Source organism: Cynocephalus volans, chromosome 7, assembly GCF_027409185.1.
Source record: "Cynocephalus volans isolate mCynVol1 chromosome 7, mCynVol1.pri, whole genome shotgun sequence".
In the NCBI taxonomy this organism is placed as follows: domain Eukaryota; kingdom Metazoa; phylum Chordata; class Mammalia; order Dermoptera; family Cynocephalidae; genus Cynocephalus; species Cynocephalus volans.
The window spans coordinates 131,711,873-131,732,440 of NC_084466.1; the positions used below are offsets into that span (position 1 = coordinate 131,711,873).

Below are 20,568 nucleotides of genomic sequence, written 5' to 3' on the forward strand. Positions count from 1 at the left end.
CCTCTTTCTATTCAGTTCTTTCCACCACATGGGCAGCCACTAATCTTTTTGCTACTACAGTTTTTTCTACTCTAGGAATTCATATAAATGGGATCATGCAGCTGGTAGTCTTTTGTGTCTTTTTTTCTTCACTTAAATGTTTTCAAAACCCATCCATGTTGTGCATATCTCTATTTTTAATTTTCAAAATAAAAAAAAATCAATTTTGGCAGCTGTCCAGTATAGGTATCTGAATCCTTGAACTTGGTATTATCAGCACCATGCTCTCCCAAGTGAGCTAATAGGCCAGTCCATGTATATCTCTAGTTTGTTCCTTATTGCTAAAAAATATTCTCTTATATGGGAATCATTACAAATTATTACAATATGTGACCTCTCAGGTCTGGCTTCTCTCTCTACTTTGTACAGAGGAAGAGCCAAAAGAATCAGAATCAAAGCTTGGAGAACAAACTTGGGATTCCAAAATGGAATAGAGGCAGTGTATGTTTGGATCTTGGCAGCAGCCAAAACGGACTATTTTGTGGCCAGAGTGATCTGTGTGGACCGTAAAAGTGAGGCATAAACTGAGTTGGCATGAGGGTGCCAGATGATCTGTATAAACTAGGGCTTCGGGATAGGCACCATTAGGGGATCTGAGTGGTGTGTCCATATTTGTCTAGGAAGGAAGTGGTCTTAATTCCATCTTCAGGTCATCTTTGTGGCTGAGCTTCTTGTGGTTATTGAACAGGCTTGCATTTTGCTTTCTTGAGTTTTGCTCTGTGCTTCTTGAACCAAACCTGCAATACTGCTGGATGTGTGTTCATTTTTGAGGCCTTTTATTTCTTAAGGCTGGGGTTTGGATATGGGTTCTTATTGAACAAGAGGTTCAAATTTTGCAGTTGTTTCTCAGTGAGTACAGTTTGTCTCCTTTGTGAACGCTTTTGGTGCTTGCCTTTAGGAAGTTCCTCTGAGCCCGACATCGTCTCATCTAGATGCACTCCTACATTCAGGTCCCATGATGAGCTGCATGGAACTTTTTGACATGATGGAGGACATAGCTTTTGGGAGTAGTGGAGGGACCAAGGGCATTTGTTTACCTATTGTCCTAACAGTTGATTGGCAACAGGTGGATCACTCAGAGTTGGCAAGCTATACATGAATTGGTACATCAACAACAGAACTTACAAGAATTCTTTGTTAGGAACAGGATGTCTCATCCAAGTCATGAGGCCCTCTTTCAAGGCTATGAATATTTTAGAGAACTGCTTATGTAGCTGAGTCAGATACAAGACCTCATTTCTCCCTATTTGATCAAAACATTCTTCATGCAAGCATTGATAATCAGCTTCCTGATTGAAAAGTCCCTCGGTGTTGGGAAGGTTCATCCCCATGTAATCACGTTCTACGTTGGGAGTGGGGGTAAGATGAAACAGTAGTTAAGCCGAATTAGGGCAAAATGAAGTGGGGTGAGGAATTTAGAAGAGACATGCTATTTTATAACCAATGTTTCCAATTGTATCTTTTATAAAGAGCAAATTCTTATTAAATTTATGTAAATAACCATATTGCCATAAAAATCATAAGGGTACCCACAAACAATTTTCAAATTTTGTAGGAATCAAGTATGGAAAAACATGCTTCCATCTTTGTTCATAAAAGTATATTTTACTGAATTGCTGTAAGTTATAGATAGCTTAAAATAATTTCTTTAAATCTGGAAAACAAAACATTTAAGTAAAGAACCAGCAATGTTCTAAGTAAAAGTCATAAAAGCATTATCTTTATCAGTTATTTAACATCATGAATTAATGTTTTGCTTTGCTTGATTTTGATTAGCACTTTTATAAACCCACCAGATTTCTTATTAGAGTTCTGAAAAATTTTTATTTTGTCTGTTAATCTTAAAGTTATTTGAAACCTGTGTTTAAAAGTACTTGTTATAGTCTTTTCCATTAATCTGATGGCAGATGCCTTTAGAGAAAAATCAAAACTTCTTACAATTTCATTAACAGCAGATCAGTACTGTAAGAAGACTTTGTTGTTCCAGCATGGGGGAAATTTTACTTCCGTATCAGTATCTTTTTAATGTCAAAGCTCAATCTTTAGAAAGACTTAGAAATAATTCCCTTCTGATTATAGCCAACTTAATCACGCACAAAATTCTTTCATAAATTCACCCTTCATGAACCATTATTACAACTTAGACATTTCCACAACATTCTTTAGGCTTTCTGTTTTGTCTTATATTTCCTCCTTTCTAAATAACCATTTTGGTTTAGGACAAAAGTTCACAGCACAAGATGCTTTCTTCTATAAAAGTATTCTCTCTTCTTTTTAACCTTCCTAACCAAAATTACGTCCTCATGTCCATAACTTTCTTCACACTCTCATCACCTACTTACTGGTTCCTTTCTATCTTGTTTCTATTTGCTTCTAAGTTTACCTTTTGAAACAATCTCTAATAAGCTCTGACTTTAGACAAAATTATTCCTTTAAATAAAGAACACATTTTATGTCTTTCTTATATAATTTTTATCATGAAAAACACATCTTATTTTTTGGTACACTTTGAATACATAATTATGTATACTTATTAGACTTTTAACTCTCAATCTTAATTTTTAGTAAAAACCTAGGAAGCAAACAATTTTAAATTATCTGCCACATATGAATATTTATCCCATTTGTAAAATTCAGCATACTATTTAAACAACCACAAAAACCAAACAAAGAATTCCACAAAAACTAAAAAAAAAAAAAAAAAACTGGATAGCAAGTCCAACAGCGATTTCACTCACACCAGAAGGTACCAGCAAACAGCTAAAAGCACAAATAGCAAAGAAAGGGAATTTCTCGTGTGCACACCGGAACTGCTTGCTTTAAATGCCAAGGCACGACACACAGCATAATACATGTACATATGTGTACACACATCTAAACACATATACATACATACAAAGACCTTAAGCTTTCGTTTTTGTCATAAGATAGTAATATAAAGTCGCCAGTTTATAAAAGACAGTTGAATCTAAATTAAACTTCAGACAACATGAGGCCCGTTCATAGGGCTAAACTTTATTTGCCCTGACAGATAATCTAATAAAGCCTGTGGAACAGAGTTTAGGTAAAGCAATTTTCATAGTAGTCTGGTTTTCAAAGAAAAACTTTTTTTTTTTTTTTTAAAGATGACCAGTACAGTGATCTTAACCCTTGACCTGGTGTTGTCAGCACCACGCTCACCCAGTGAGCAAACCGGCCATCCCTATATGGGATCCGAACCCGTGGCCTTGGTGTTATCAGCACCGCACTCTCCCGAGTGAGCCACGGGCTGGCCCCCAGAGAAAAACGTTTTTACACTTTTTCTCCCCTTCAGTTTCAGATGAGGTTAGGGTTAAATTCTCAAATATTTACACTTAGCTAAGACTGGCTAAATTGTATGAGAAAAATGAAGTCTCCAAGTGGCCTTGATTTTTTAGTAACAAGCTCAGAATGTTCTGTAAACAGTGTTTCTAAATAAGCTCTGTAACCTGAAAATAGCTCATCTTTTCTTTAGAATCTCACACATACATTGGCCACACAGTTTTGCAAAATTAAAAAAAAAATTATTATTGGTCATCAGGTCTTTGATGACCAAAAGACACAAACTCAGTTACTCAAACCCAAACAGACAGAGCACTCCCAAACAAACAAACTCCTTTGGGGAGAAAGCAGGTTAGTCCTTGGGTCATTTCTAATACTCAAAATGATACCTTTAACAAACATACACTGTAGAAAGAAGAGCCCTGGCATGCACATAAATGTGACTTACCCAGTCTTGGAGTCTATTGACTCCGTACTAATGCTGTCTTCCCTACCAAACAAAAGGTGGGGAATCAGTGACTAGCACTGCTGCTGGAAAATCAGGGAGTAAAAGTACCCAGAATTCCAGCCTCAGGGCCAGCCTGCCACAGGCAGCTGGCACCCACAGGTAGACCCAGCCTCACTTCTGCAGCATGAATGGGTAAGCCTTGGTGTGCTGCTACGACCAATTGCTTCATCCATTGGAAGTGGGGGGCCCTAAGCCATCCAGGGCACTCAGCTCCTGGCTTGGCTCATCAAAATCTGTTACTGAGGGCCGGCCCGTGGCTCACTCTGGAGAGTGTGGTGCTGATAACACCAAGGCCACAGGTTCAGATCCTATACAGGGATGGCCAGTTGGCTCACTGGCTGAGCGTGGTGCTGACAGCACCAAGCCAAGGGTTGAGATCCCCTTACCGGTCATCTTTAAAAAGAACAACAACAACAAAAAACGTTTGTTACTGAAACCCTAGTCCAGCTGCCTGCTGCCAAACATAAACAAATCACTCAAAAGTCATCCCTAGAAAACCAGAAGGAGATGGTTTTGGTCTGGCCATCTCCTTCTGGTTTACTGGGGAGATGGGTCAGCCTAACATCTCCCTCGGCCACCAGTATTCCTGAATAAATTGACTTCCTTCTTCGCCAACATTTGACTTTTGAGTCATTCGTTTTTGTTTGGCAGCAGGCAGCTGGACTTGCTTTTTGGTATCACTCTCTGGGCACACCGCCCTCCCAGCACCACCGTATTCGGGAATCTGAAAGCTCACCAGATCTTGTTGTTCAGGAGTTTTTGTTTTTGTTTTCTTGGTGACTGGATGATATGGGGTCCGAACCGTTGACCTTGGTGTTATAACACAGGAATTTTTATAGAGCTTAATCTCTAGCCACCCCCTTCCCAGAGGTTGGTGGGTGGGGCTGAAAGTTCCAACCTTCTAATCACTTGGTCTTTCTTTCTTTTTTTTTTTTTAATTATACATACATGTGGGGTACAATGTTGATTTTCAATAATTGCATAGAATGTGTGGTGGTTAGATCAGTATAGACTTGGTCTTTCTGGTGATCAGTGCCACCCTGAGGCTGTCTAGGGGCCCCATCCTAAGTCATCTCATTAGCATAAATTCAGGTGTGATCACAGGGCTTTTATAAACAAAAGACATCCTATCCCTTACAAAATTTCAAGGTCTTTAAGATTTCTGTGCCAGGAACTGGGGACAAAGACAAAATATATTTCTTACTATATCAAAAATATAAAATAATATACCAAGCATATGATCATTATGGAAAGAAGTTTAAATGTATTAATATAAGATTGTTAAAAGAAAAACTTTAGGCAAATTAAATTTAATAGAGCTTAATTGAGCAAAGAACAATTCATGAATCAGGCAGCCACCAGAACCATAGAGACTCCACCATTGTCATGTGGTTGGTTAAGATTTATAGAGAGAAAAAGGGAAGTGAGGTACAGAAACAGTTGGATTGGCTACAGCTTGGTGTTTGTCTTATTTGAACTTGGTTTTAACAATTGGCTGCCTGTAATTGGCTGAGAGTCAGCTAGTTGTTAGAAGAGTAGGTTACAGTTTTTTTGCACATCAAGTTAGGTTAAGTTCATTATGTCTGAAGAAACCTTTAGACCAAATTCAATTTAACAAGATGAATATAGATTTCAAGGCTAAAAACTTTAAGTGGAACAAAGAGGGATATTTTACATTAATAAAAGTTTGAATCATTAAGAAGATATGACCATTAAGAAATTTTATGCACTTAACTCACAGCCTCAAAATTTATAAAGGAAAAGGGCTGGCTGGTTAGCTCAGTTGGTTAGAGTGCTGGGCTGATAACACCAAGGTCCAGGGTTCAATCCCTGTACCAGTCAGCTGCCAAACAAATAAAAAACCAGAATTTATAAAGAAAAAAAAGGGGAATAGAAATACAAGAAATTAAAGACTGCATGATCATTATGAAAGACTTTAACTAAGTAGGTTAAAAATACATAAAAGCAGTATAAATTCATGTATAGCTTAATATAGATACAGATGGTTACATTGGGAAATATTTATAGATATGTGGATATATATGCATGGGTCAGTGTATACACATGTATTTCCTTGCTCTGTAAGCCAAGAGGGCCTAGACTTGATTGGGTGTGTTCAGGGTAGTATGACCATAGACCTGAGAGGGCCTAGAAATGATGATACCCTGTAGCAATGAGCATACCTACTGGTCAGATCTTGATTTCTAATATTCTCCAATGAAAGAAACCAGATCTGCATGGAAAAACGGCTGATTCCAGAACTGGGGTAGGAAATATACAAGATGAGCCCGGAGCATCTTGCAATGTCAGAAAGTAAGGAAGTGCTAAGGAAAAAAAAAAAGAAAGAAAGAAAAGGAAAGAAAAAAAAGCGAGGAAAAAGCAAAGAAGGAAGGAAATCCAAGAAAGGTAAGTTGAGCATAAAACCAGCTTTCACCCCGAAGGCATTTGCTACACTTAAGCAAAGCTGAGTTTTGTTCTTCAGGATTTGGGGGTTATTGAGAAAAGATGCATAGACCAGGGCCTCCTAAGGTGGGAAGTCTAATAAGAGACCTCTCCTTCCTTCATAAAGCTGGTACTACCAAAGGATTATACTCTCAGTGTAAAAGTTAACTAGAACTAAAAACTAACCCCCCCTTTTCAGACTGAAAGAAATTTTTTCTCAAAAGAGAAATTTTAAAATTCTCCTGAAAATTTCATAGGTTTGCAGTCTGAATTTGCACTATTCAGGTAGTCCAACAAACCCGAAGTAAAAGTGTCTCTGGGTTGAAAGTGCTCCCATGTATCTGGCAAAAGCAAAATTAAATCTATTTATGGGGGACTTACTTTTAACCAGTCCCCAGAGACTTCTCAAAGATATAGTTCCAAGAAGTATAAATTCGCAGTAAAAACCCACAAACACATAAGAGAATAAAGCACCATGAGTGAGAGCTAGAAAGAAAAAATAGAATGAGAGATTGATTTACAAAACGTTTAGCTATTTGGGTTACCTGGCACAGAATTTAAAATAAATATTTTAATATACTTAAAAATAAAAGAAATTGAAAATGTAAGTAGGCTTGAGAGTCTATAAAAATTACAATGACGATTATAAAATAATCACAAACATACTAAAATGAAAAATATAATGATTGGAATTTGTATTAGTCTGTTTTTGTGTTGCTATAACAGAATATGTGAGAATGAGTAATTCATAAAGAAAAAAAAGTTTATTTAGCTCACAGTTCTGGGACAGCTGCATCTGGCCCCAGGTCAGCCAGCAGGTGCAAGGAGATTACATGGCAAGAGAAAGCAAGAGAAAGAGAGAGGGGGGAGATGCCAGGGCTACTTTTAACAACCTGTCCTCTCAGGAACTGATAGAGTAAGAATTCACCCACACACTCCCACCCCCAGGGATAGCATTAATTTATTCATGAGGGATCTGCACCCATGACCCAGACACCTCCTAACATTGCCACATCAGGGATCGAATTTCAACATGGGCTTTGGGGGAACAACATTTCCAAACTGTATCAAAATTTAAAATTCAATGGATATATTTAATAGCATATTAGAAGCTAAGGAAAAAAGAACCAGTGAACTGTAAGACAGATGTGAAGAAATTACCCAAAATGCAGTACACAGGGGGCTGCCATGTTAGCTCAGTTGGTTAGAGAGCAACCTTGTCTTTTAACACCAAGGTCACAGGTTTGGATCTTCATACCACTCAGCCACCAAAAAAAAAAAAATGAGTCAAAAGGCAGTACAGAAAACAAAGATATGCAAAGGATGAAAAAAGAGGTAAGGGAAGATAGAGTGAAAAATTGTTAATATAGATACAGTCATAAATTATAGAAGAAGAGAAGGGAGATAATGAGGTAAATGCAATGTGTGAAGGGAAAATGGCTGAGAATTTTCTAGAACTAAAAAAACATCAAGCCACAGATTGAGAAAATCTACAAATTAAGTAGAAAAGGTTAACAAAAAACTACTTTTAGAAACAGAAAAATGGAACTGCAGGACATTCAAGGCAAAAAGAACATCTTAAAAGCAGTCACAGAGAAAGCCACTACTTTCAAAGGAAGGACTATTAGACCTACAGCTAACATTTTTTTTTTCCTTTTTTGGTCTTTGGTGTTTTGTTTTGTTTTGTTTTGTTTTCTCTTTTTTCTCTTCTTTATATATATATATATATATATATATATATATATATATATATATATATATATATATATATATATATATATATATTTATAACTAACACTTTAACAGGAATGATGGAAGTCAGTAAACAGCGTAATAATATCTTCAATATGCTTAAGTAAAATATCTATAAACCTAAAACTGTATATTCAGTGAAACTATCTTTCAGAAACAAGAAGGAAATAAAAAACATTTTAAAACAAAATCTGAGAAAGTTTGTTACCAACAGATGTTTACTATGGAAATTCCAAAGGATGTACTTCGGGTAGAAGAAAAGTGATCCATTTTTGGAAACAAAAGATAAAATAATCAGCAAAGAAAGTGGTAAATATGTGGGAGAACCTAAACAAGCAATGAGTAGATGAAGCAATAATGATAGTGTCTTGTGGGGTTTAAATAAAACAAGATAGAGCTGAAGTGCATGACAATAAAAGCATGTAAATTGAGACGAAGATAATTGGAGTTAAATATTTCTACAGTTCTTGGGCCAGCCCGTGGCTCACTTGGGAGAGCGTGGTGCTGACAACACCAAGTCAAGGGTTAAGATTCCCTTACCGGTCACCTTTAAAAAAAAAAAAAAGATTTCTACAGTTCTTTATTGTCAGGAGTATGGTATAGGCACTAATCAACCTTGGACTTTGGAAAATTGAGTATGAATAATAAAATTTCAAGGGTAAACACTAAAAGAATAGAGAGAGTGTATAACTTCCAAATTACTGAAGGAAAATAAAAAATGAAATGGAATTTAATCAATTTAAAAATAAGGCAAGAAAAGACAGAAAAAGATACATGGGTGGGAGGAAAGTTGGGACAAGTAGAAACCACAAAAAAAATGGTAGGTGAAAATCCAAATATGTCAGTAATCACGATAAATGTAAATGGATTAAATGGTCCCATTTAAAGCAAAGACAGAGTAATCAAAAGTAAATCCACCTATATGCAATTTACAAGAGACACTTCAAACATAAGAACACAAAAAATTTGTGTACTTCAAAAAGTTCATGAAAAAAACAGAATTCAAAGATAATGCACATCTTTCCATAAACTTTCTGAAGTAGCCTCATAAAAGGATGGAAAATGATATACCAGGTAAATACCAACAACAACAACAACTGGGTTTGCTGTATTAATGCCAGACAAAATAGATTTTATGGTAAAAAGCATTATTAGAAATAAAGAAGATTAATTCATCAGGAGGGTTGAACAGTTCTAAACAATATCATTTACAAGTTTGATTTAATAGACGTATCCAGAAGATACCCAACAATTACGAAGTATATAGTCTTCTAGAATTAAAAAGTACTTAGAGCTGAGTGACATCAATCTACCATATATGTGATCTAGCTAAAGCAGTACCTAGAAGAAAATTTATAACCTTAAATTTGAAAAAAAGATGGCCACAACAGCTCTGCTTAAGTGTTCTCCCAACATAGGAGTTGACCTCCCCCAGAACAAGTGATCCAAGAGTGAGAACAAAATGCTATACAACTTAAGAAGTTGGGAAAAGGAAAACATAATAAATCCAAAGAAATTAAGTAAAAGTAAGGAAATAATAAAGATAAAATAATAAAGATAAATATAAAATAATAAAGATAAAATAATACTTTACGTAGCACATTCTATGTACCAGGTACTGTTCTAAATTCTTAGCATTTATTTATTCATTCATTCATTCATTCATTCATTCATTCATTTATTGGCAGCTGGCCAGTATGGGATCCGAACCTTTGCCCTTGGTGTTATAACACTGTGCTCTAACCAAAATTCTTAGCATTCGTTAACTTAAGAAAATCACACAACAGAAAGGCTTAATGAAACCAAATTTTGATTTTTAGGGGGAAAAAACTATTAATATGTACAAGCCTCTGGTAAGACTGATCAAGAAAGGGAGGGGAGGATCCAAACAGCAATAGATATAAAAATGAGAACAGTATAGATATGGAAGAGATTAAATAGATAATAAGAGTATATTATGAACAACTGTATACCAACAAACTTGCAAACTTGCATCAAATGAACCACTTTCCAGAAAAAAATACAATTTAGTAAGACTGACTCAAGAAATAAAACCCCCAAATAATCCTATAACCATTAAGGCATTGAAACAATAGTTAAAAATCTGCCTACAAAGAAATCAGGTCCAGGTGTTTTTACCAGTGAGTTCTAACATACGTTGAAGGGCCAAATGGTTCCAACTTACATAAACCAATTCAGAATACGAAAAGGATAAATCACTCCCAACTACTTTTGTAAAGCTAGCAAAACTCTGATACCAAAACTCCACAAGTACTTTATGAGAAAGGAAAATTATAGGTCATATTTACTCAATAACATAAATGCAAAATCCTAATAAAGTGTTATAAAACTGAACTTAATAATTTACAAAAATGACAATACCTTATGACCAAGTTGGGTTTATCTTAGGAATGCAAGCTAGGTTTAACATTGGAAAAATCAATCAATATAATCCATCATATTTGCATATTAAAGAAAGAATATATTCATTCACTACACAGATAAAATTCATATAATAAAATTCAACACCAATTTATTATTTTAAAAATCTCTTATAAAACTAGACATAGACACAAACTTCCTTAACCTAATAAAGGCTCTACAAAACTCCCTAATTAGTTATCCATTGATGTATAACAAATTACCCCAAAGCTTAATAGCCTAACACAATAAAAGCATTTATGATTTCACACAGTTGGGTCAGAAATTCAGGGCAGCTTAGCTGGGTGGTTCTAGCTTAGGGTTTGTCATAAGCTTGCAGTCAAGAGTGCTGGCCAGTACTGCAGTCATCTGAACACTTGACTTGGGCTGGAGAATCCTCTTCCAAGGTGGCTCACTCACAGAGCTGGCAAGTTGATGCTGGCTGGGGGCAGGAGGCCTCCCTGCCATCCTGACCCTTCCATAGGGCTGCTTGAGTGCTCTCCCAATGCAGCAGCTGGCTTCCCCCAAAGCAAGTGAAGCAAGAGAGAGCAAGGTGGAAAAAGCAATATCTTTTATAGCCTAGCTTCAGAAATCACACAGCTTCGTTTCCACCATATCCTAACACAGATGTCAGTCAAGGTTTGGGATGTGAATATCATTAGGCAAAGATCATTTGGAACCATTCTGTGGACTGCTTATCACAATGCCATATCAAATATCTTATTTCATGGTGAAACATTAACATTACTCCCTTTAATTTTGTTAACAAGACAAAAGTTGCCACTATCACCACTTCTATTCAACATTGAACTAGAGGTCTTAGCTGACTCAGTAAAACAAGAAAAAGAAATGAAGAAACAGTCAGTGTTTTCAGAGCATATGTGTCAATACAGAAGTACAAAAGAAGATACCACAAAATATTAGGATTAAGGTTAATAATGTTTCTGGATACAAAAAGCCAATATAAAAATCATCGACTGTGCCATGAACAATCAGTTAGAAAGTGCAGTTTTAAAAAGTTATTTCACTTGCAATAGCATAAAAATATGAAGTACATAGGAATAAACCTAACATGATACATCTAAAACCTTGATGGAAAATATTATAATATTTTTCTATAAACTTTTATAATATTTTCCATCAAGGTCTTGGGCTTGAACATTTCCTTGTTTTTACAAAAAAGCGTCAACAGAATGTTTTTGGAAAATAATCAGAGCTTACAGTTCTTGGGCCGACCCTGTGGCTCACTCGGGAGAGTGTGGCGCTGGGAGTGCAGCAGTGCTGGGAGCGCGAAGCCGCGGGTTCGGATCCTATATAGGGATGGTTGGTGCGCTCACTGGCTGGGCATGGTGCGGGCGACACCACACCAAGGGTTATGATCCCCTTACTGGTCACAAAAAAAAGAACTTACAGTTCTTTACCATACAGTCTTTAAATAGTTGGTTGTTTGAAATGTTACGAGATTGCAATTGTCCAAGAACAAGATGGGGACTACCAACCAAGTTCCTATGTGTGCAGATAGTAACAACTACATCATGACATGTTGCCTGGCTGGCAGGGATGTAAGATACATCAATTATCAGAGATGCTGTGTTTGTTTCCTATGACTGCTGTAACAAATTATCACAAACATGTTGGCTTGAAACAACACACATGTATTCTTTTACAGTTCTGAAGGCTAGAATTAATCAGCAATGTAGTAAAATAATAGCACATCTAACATTGGTTTCATCAGGCCAAAACCAAAGTGTTGGCAGGGCCCTGCTCTCTCTGGAGGCTCTAGGGAAGAATCTGTTTCCTTGCCTTTTCCAGCTCCTAGAGATGCATTCCTAGCTCATGGCCACTTCCTCCATCTTCAAAGCCAGCAGAACTGTATTTTCAAATCTCTCTCTGCCTCCATTGTCACTTCACCCTTTGCCTTCTGTCCCTGCAGTCAAACCTTCCTCTGTCTTTCTCTTATAAGGACCATTTCCATGGTTAGACTGAAGAAATTAAAAGTGTGGCAATACCACATGTGGATAAAGATGTAGAGAAACAAGAACTCTCACACTGCTTATGGGAATATAAATTGCTGTAAATACTCTGGAGAAAAATTCGGCTGAATTTGTTAAAGTTTAAGAGCCCAGAGTTAGGATCCCCATACTGGCCAGCTACCAAAATAAAAAATTAAAAAATAGAGAGCCCATTTTTTTGGACTAACAATTTCATTTCTAGTTATATGTTCTATAGAAACTCTGATACATGAGTTTGTGGAGACAAGAATATCTGCATAAAAGAAAACCTAAACACCACCAAAATAGAATGGACAAATACATTTTATTACATTCATAAAAGGAATACTACACATCAGTTTAAATGAAAGAACTAGAATACATGTTCTGCATAAATAAATATCTAAAGAAGGGGAAAAAAGGAAGATGCAGACTATATATGGCATATAATTGCATTTGTATAAATTTTAAAAACATGCCAATGTTATATATTGTTTATGAATACATTTATATATAGAGTATAAAACATGCATGGGAGTTATAAGCATCAAATTAAGGATGGTGATATGTCTGGGGAGAGAATGATGGGAATAGAGTTGGGAGGGAGAATGCCAGGGACTTGAAATATATCTGGAATGTTCTATAAAAAAATTAAGCAAGTAAAACAAAATGTTTGGATTTGATGAAATCAGGTAACGGATACAGGTATTTATTATATCTTAGTTCTAAATGATATAAATATTTTATAATATTTTACAATGCTTTTAAGTGACTTAAGAATATGTAGAAAATATGAAAAGACTAATATTTATAGAAGAAATGGAAAAGGAAGCCAAATCTCTACCCCTCGAGGCAATGGCACCTGACTCAGACAATTTTATGTGTAAGTCCTGTTAAATCTTGAAGGAAATGATCATTTACATGTTATATAATCTGTATCAGGGCTTAGAAAAAGATGAAAGTCATCCAGTTTGTTCCAAAAGTCTAGCATAATCCTGCTGCCAACACCAAACAAGGATAATGTTTTAAAAAAAAGTGAAGGTCAATTTTCCTGTACTCATAGATGAAGTATCTGAGAGGACATGCTAGCAAGCTAATCAGTGATGCAGTACAATGGTGACACATCATGGACCAAAACATGTTTATTCCAGGAATTCATGAATGTTTTAAATAAGGAACTGTAGTAATGTAATTCAATACATTAACATAGTAGAGGAAAGACCCATGATCATTTCAATACATACCCCCAAATCATTTTTTTTAAGAGAAAATGTAATTTTATTAATATTATTTTTTACATTCTAGGATGTTGTTGTGGAGCAGTTGGGAGGGAGGGGGAGAGGGGAAAGGGGAAGGAAATGGGATGGAAGAAGAAGGAAGGAGGAGGAGCAGGATTGAGGCCTGTGACACCCCCTTTAAATAGCTGGTTGTTTGAAATGTCAAGGGATTGCAATTGTCCAAGAATGAGATGGGGACTACCAACCAAGTTCCTACGTGTGCAGGTAGTAACAACTACATCATGACAGGAGAGACCGGGGGGCTTCCAGTGGTGGCTTGGTCATTGCCAGGCTGGGTGGAGATGTCAGGGGGCTGTGGCAAAATCCTTCACCTCCCACCATCCCAGCTTGGGAACCCAGGGCCCTTCTTGCTGCGGCGTGGTGGTTGTCGCTGGGCTGGCTGCATGTGTTGGGGGGCATGGCCTAGGCCCTCCTCCTACACCCTTGGAATTGGTTGTGGGTGTTGGAAGGTATTGCTGAGGCCCCCGGCCTTCCCCCCTTTCTGTTTTGGTAGCCCAGAGGAGTTCCAGTCCTTCTAGGTTGTAGAGCTAGGGCTGGGTCTGGAATTTACAGACCCCTCAAGCCCTTTCACAAACCCTTCACACACAGGTCCCTGAGCTAGGTAACTGGCAAAAATGCCCTCGGAGCCTTGGTTGAAGAAGGAACAGTCTTTATTCAGCACACACAAGTCTAATAGCTAAGCAGTACAAAGAGAAACTCAGAAACTCAACTGCTACTGGCAAAGTTCAAAGAAAAACTGAGCAGCTGCCAGCAGAGTAAACACGCTCTGTTTTTAGACTTGAGCTCTGCTGGCCAGCTCTGCTTCCCAAACCAAAGAACACACAATAGCAATTAATGAAAAAGATACATTGGTGCACATGCGCACTAACTCCACCCACACAACTTGTTTACAAAGAATTTAGAATGTGCTACATGACCCCAACCAGACCTGAGCTGAGGGAGCCTGACTAAATTATCCTATTTTCCCCACATACATGTTCTAGGTGTTCTTTGCTGAAATGAGACCTTTACAAGTTAATATGAAACTTCATCTCTGGTTATGGGTACTTTGATTTTTCTTTCATTTCTGTGTTGGATTATTTGCTGTTCCCACCATTTAAACTCTGCAATGGAACTAATTTGTTGTCATTTGTTTACTTCTAAAATGGGGGAACTTCCCGTGGGAACCAGTACTTGAACCCTGTGGCTGAGCTAAATTGCTGCTTTGCTGCTGATTCCCTAGGGAAGGCTTTTTGTGCAGCTCAGGGCTTAATGGTTGGCTTTACAGGTACTTCCGGCTCTCATGGGATCCAGTGCACCTGTGTTGTGTAGAAACTCTAGTCTGGGCCTAAGTCTTTTCATCAAGCTGCTCCCCCTGCAATTCTGTATTCCTGACCAGTCTCCACTGAGTGGTCCTGCATTGATTGGGGGGCAGATCAGGTGTCCTTGCTGTGCCCCAGTGTTCCCTTGGTGGACCTGTCTTCCCCCACCACCCATGCTACAAACACTTCCTGTGGGATGGGCCATGCTTCAGTCCCTTGCGCTGACTCACTGGCCTCTGGTGGCTCCTTTTTCTTCAGTTGTTCTGGCTCCTCACTCCTCTGTGGGTCCATGAGAACCCTATTAGTAGCCTTGCTGGCCTGGGGGTCACCAAGGCCCTCTTCTCCCCTGCTGCCACCAAGCAACTTCATCTGAACGGCACAGCAATGGCTTTTGCCAGCTCCTGCTCTGTGCACTCAGCAGCTCCAGCCTGGACATGGCCTGGGCTTGAAATGGTCAGAGCAATTTTTTCTTTCTCTCATCATGGCTTCTCCTGCCTTCATGCACTCAGTAGGTCTCTCCTCCTCTTCCCCTGAGCTCTAGTGGCCCCAGCTTGGCTGTTGTTGCTTTTTTATGGTTGTAAATTGGTTGATTTGTGGGAGACTGGGGACACTGTGTGACACTGGGGACTGTCTATTCCACATCTTGACCAGAAGCTTACCCCAAAATAATTTGATAAGATTAAAAAACATTACAAATTTTTTAAAAACTTGGTAGAGATATTAAGAAAATTTGTCAGCCTCATAAAGAATATTGCTCCACAACAAGCATCTATTTAATGATGAAATATTAGAAGCATTTCCACTAGAATAGGATAAGATTAGGAGGCCCACTACTGCTACCAACATGTTCAAGTTTAGTCAGTGCAACAAAAGAAGAAAAGAATTGAGAAATATAAATATTGAAAAGGAAAGGTAATTTGGTGATATTTATTAATTTTATTTTTAAGAAGACTGGTAAGGGGATCTTAACCCTTGACTTGGTGTTATCAGCACCACGCTCTCCCAAGTGAGCCACAGGCCGGCCCTTTTATTGAAATTTTAAGTACAGATATCCTTAAGTTTTAGATGGCCAATTGAACACACATAGTTTTCTTCTCCCAATACTGAGATCCTACCCTATTAAAATAATGACAAATAAATAACAAACAAACAAAAAAATACAACTTTCAGTTGTGAAAATAATGAGGGGACCCATCAGCAAATGCAGATTTCAATCAACTTTTTGAAGTTAGAGTAGGGACAAAGAAAGGGTAATTAATGAAGCCAGGAAGAGGAAGTTACTGATTAAAATAGGTGTGAAGGGTGATACAGCCAAGGGCATTGGTCAGTCCACAGAATCCAGGCGGAGTATTTAACTGGGAAACAGCAGGTACAACAGAGGTGACAAGTGAGATGTGGTACTTATTAATTAAAAGTCTGGGCTGGCTGGTTAGCTCACTTAGTTAGAGCACGGTGTTATAATGACAAGGTCACAGGTTCAGATCCCCCGACCAGGCCAGCCACCAAAAAAAAAAAAAAGTCTGTTTGCAGAACAGTCAATCCATCAATTTCACTCTCCCTTCATCAGACAAGCATTTACCCCTCCTGCAAATAATCAAAGGGTTCTCCCCAAAATAAATCAAATGAGTCAATGAGAAAGAGCTCAATACCCAAAAGGCAGACTCTGGCATCACAGAACTTTCCATCATCTGCTATGTGGGATTTGACCACCTAAGTGATAGGCTCCAAAGTGATAAAATCTGAGGTCATACAACATCTGAATATGAGTACAAGGTTTGTCAAAGTTAAACATTTCAAGTTATTTATACCATATGGCATGTGTTGAATTGTGTATCCCACCCTTAATATATTGAAATCCTAATACCCAGTACCTCAGCATGTGACCTTATTTGGAAATAGAGTTGTTACAGATATAATTAGTCAAGTTAAGGTGAGATCATGCTGGAGCAGGGTGGGCTCTTAATCCAATATGACTGGTGTCCTTGTAGGAGGAAAAGAAACACAGAGACACAGAAACACAGGCTAAACACCATGTGACAACAGAGGCAGAGATTAGAGTGATGTGTCTACAAGCCAAGGAATGCCAAGCATTGCCAGCAACACCAGAAGCCAAGAGAAAGTCTTGGAACAGATTCTTCCTGTGAGCCCCTGAGAGGGAACCAATCCTGTGACACCTTAGTTTTGAACTTCTGCTTTCTGAACTGTGAGAGAATACATTTCTGTTGTTTTAAGCCTCCCAGTTTGTGGTACTTTGTTATAGCAGCCCCAGGAAACTAATACACCAAACAAATTAGTTTTTCTATATCAATTGTTTTCTCAGTCTTGGCATATTTTTTCCAATCTCGGCATCCTTGAAAAGCCTGTGGAACTGGAACATTAAAGTTAAGAGGAATAGGTTAACTAGGACCCCTCAGTCACTGTTTACTTCCGCCTAGACTTTCCTCACAAAGAGAGGGACTTCTGAGTAGTGGTCACTTACTGTGAAAGAGGATCATTGCTGCAAGTTATGTTATTCGACCTTAAACTGTCCAAGCCAGGTATCAGTTATTGACGTTGATGCATTCCTTTTGGTTTTGCAAAGTCCTATGCTCAGCTTTGACCCTTTCCATCCACTATTACAGGGCTTCTAGATTCTCTAAGTCTTTCTCTCCTTTGTCGTCTATTTTAGAAAGCACCTGGCTATCTCAAGCTTCTCCTCTCTGTTCTCAGCATTCTTCTCCTTTTGGAAAGGAAAATACATGGAATATTCAGGAGACACTGAAATGCTCAGCTTGACAGAGATAGTATTTTCCTCTTTGTCACTCTCTCTAAATTCCCAGGGAAGGAAACCTGATTGGCTTAGATGTAATGAGTACCCACTTAGTTATAACCACTTGCTCTGGGGGTGAGGGAAGGCTGTCAAATGGTACAAAGTCACTGCTGGAGGCCCCCCACTGGGAGTAAGATAGCCCATAAAAGTGGTCAGTAAGAGCTGGGTAGATACTCCAGAGGTGCTCTACTAAAGCAATTTGTTGATAAGAATTCACTGAATAACCTTGTATATACATCCTGATAAACATTACATGATTACCTCCTTAGGATAAATTCCTAAAGGTGGAATTATTGGGTCAAAGTGTATTAATATGCTTAAAGTTTTAAATTCATGTTATCAAATTCATCTCAAAAGCATGGGATTAATTCGCACTCCTACCAGAAGTATAGAAAATGATCATTTGACAAAGCACAATACCTTTGTCAATATTGGGCCTCATTTTTTTAAACCTTTGCCAATTTGATAAGTAAAGGTAATGTCTCATTGTCTTAAACTGTCTTTTCTTTTATAATCAATAAAGCTAAATATTTTCATCCATTTCTTGGATATCTTTATTTCTGCATTTTTGAACAGTCTATCCATATGGAATTGCCATTTTTATTATTATTATTTTTTTGGATTCAACTTCATTTAATAAACAACTTTGAGGCTGTTATACACCTAGAATTGTGATAGGTGCTATAATACAAAGATGAAAAATTCACAGCCCTTAAGTTTAAGGGACTTATTACCTTTTTTTTTTTTTTTGGCAGCTGGCCAGTATTGGGGATCTGAACCCTTGACCTTGGTGTTATTTTTTTTTTTTTAATTTTTTGGAATTGCCATTTTTAAATTGGACTTTTTTTACATTCTAATGGTTTGTAATAGCTCTTTATATATTAAAGATATTTAACTTTTAACATATAACATATATATTGAAAATATTACTATTTCTATTAGTCTTTCTATTTTTTTATAAGGTTTTTTTTTTTTTTTGATGCTTAGTTAAATTTACAATGATGCTTTTACTGGGATATTAATTGTCCTCAGATCAATTTTAGTTACAGACTTTAAAAAATACTCTAGAGAACAATAGATTAAATATTAACAAATGAATCTTGACTCCTTAGTGAGTATGAAGTGCCAAGCAAACATTCAGTCATAGCAGCTCCATTAGCTAATTAGCTATCTAATTCCATATTCTTCTATTCATTACCATAGTTCAGCCTTCGTCTTTTCTCACCTGGATTTCTGGAACTAACCCTAAATTGTCTCTGCCTCTGGTCTCATTGTCACCTAAGCCATCTTTCTTCACTGCCAAAAAATAAGACTTCTTTTTTTTTTTTTTTTTTGTCTTTTTCGTGACCGGCACTCAGCCAGTGAGTGCACCGGCCATTACTATATAGGATCCGAACCCGCGGTGGTAGAGTCGCTGCGCTCCCAAGCGCCGCACTCTCCCGAGTGCGCCACAGGCTCGGCCCGAAGATGACTAATTTTTTTTTTTCTTTTTTCTTTTTGGCAGCTAGCAGGTAACAGGGCTCGAACTCTGGACCTTGGTGTTATCAACACCATGCTCTAACCAACTGAGCTAATTGGCCAGCCCTTCTTTTTTTTTTTTTTTAAAGATGACCAGTGAGGGGGTCTTAACCCTTGACTTGGTGTTGTCAGCACCATACTCACCCAGTGAGCCAACCAGCCATCCTTATATAGGATCCGAACCCATGGCCTTGGTGTTAGCAGCACCACACTCTCCCGAATGAGCCACGGGCTGGCCCTAAAATAAGACTTCTGATATACAAATTTTATGTTACACATCTGCTTAAACCCTTTTATGGTTTCCAGTTGCCTACATGATGATAAAATCCAAATTCTTTAGCTCAAGGCCCTTCCCCATCTGCATCCTACCTAATTTCTCTCGCCTTCCTTCTATCTCTATGTCACTCACATTACAGCCACAATGGACTAATTATAATTCTCCAGAAGTACCCTATTGCTTCACAGATTTGTGATACCTTTTGATATTCCCTCTACGTGGAACCCCCTTCCTCTTATTCACTACTGAACTCTTATTCAATTTTTTTCAGACTCTACTAAGGCTTTGCATCTCGTAGGAAGCCTTCTGCCTCTCTCCCCTGCTCCTTTAGGTATACTACATCCATACCCCCATAGGGCTCTGTGCATGTCTCCTCCTTGGCACTTTCCAGTATTTACTAGTCTGTTCTTGCAGAAGACCAAAAGTGTGGTGGCAGCCTCCTCTGTCAGGGTCTTAAGCAGGGCCTGTTAAGGTTTGGCCAATTAAATATATAGGCAAATTAATATTTCCATGTTTTCTCAGTAAACAAAGCAACTGTGCCACTGTGAAAGTTTTAAATAGAGATTAAACAATATTGTAGTATCAGGGCATTACTTCTACTATTTTTTAAAAGTTTTTGGTGGCTGGCCAGTACAGGAATCGAACCCTGGACCTTGGTGTTATCAGCACCATGCTCTGACCAACTGAGCTAACCGGCCAGCCCTAATAATAATTTAAAATAGTAATATCACTAGGAGTATTCACTATATTGCTTTTCTGCCCTCTACCTTAATTTCCACATTTTTAGATCTAAAAAAATATTACCAAGCAAACACCTTCAGATGATAAACTAGGATAGAAAAAGGTTAAGAAATTTGAGCTGACCAGTTAGCTCGGTTGGTTAGACTGTGGTGTTATAACACCAAGTTCAAC

At 37.8% G+C, this 20,568-nt stretch overlaps 1 non-coding gene and 1 pseudogene across 1 annotated transcript; both read right to left on the reverse strand.

Annotated features, from left to right (window-relative positions):
• Positions 1-376: 376 nt before the first annotated feature.
• Positions 377-959, reverse strand: LOC134381788 (divergent paired-related homeobox-like; annotated as a pseudogene).
• A 19,321-nt stretch (positions 960-20,280) lies between these two features.
• Positions 20,281-20,354, reverse strand: TRNAI-GAU (transfer RNA isoleucine (anticodon GAU)). The gene has a single exon. It is a non-coding gene; the product is annotated as a tRNA-Ile (tRNA).
• Between the last annotated feature and the right edge of the window lie 214 nt (positions 20,355-20,568).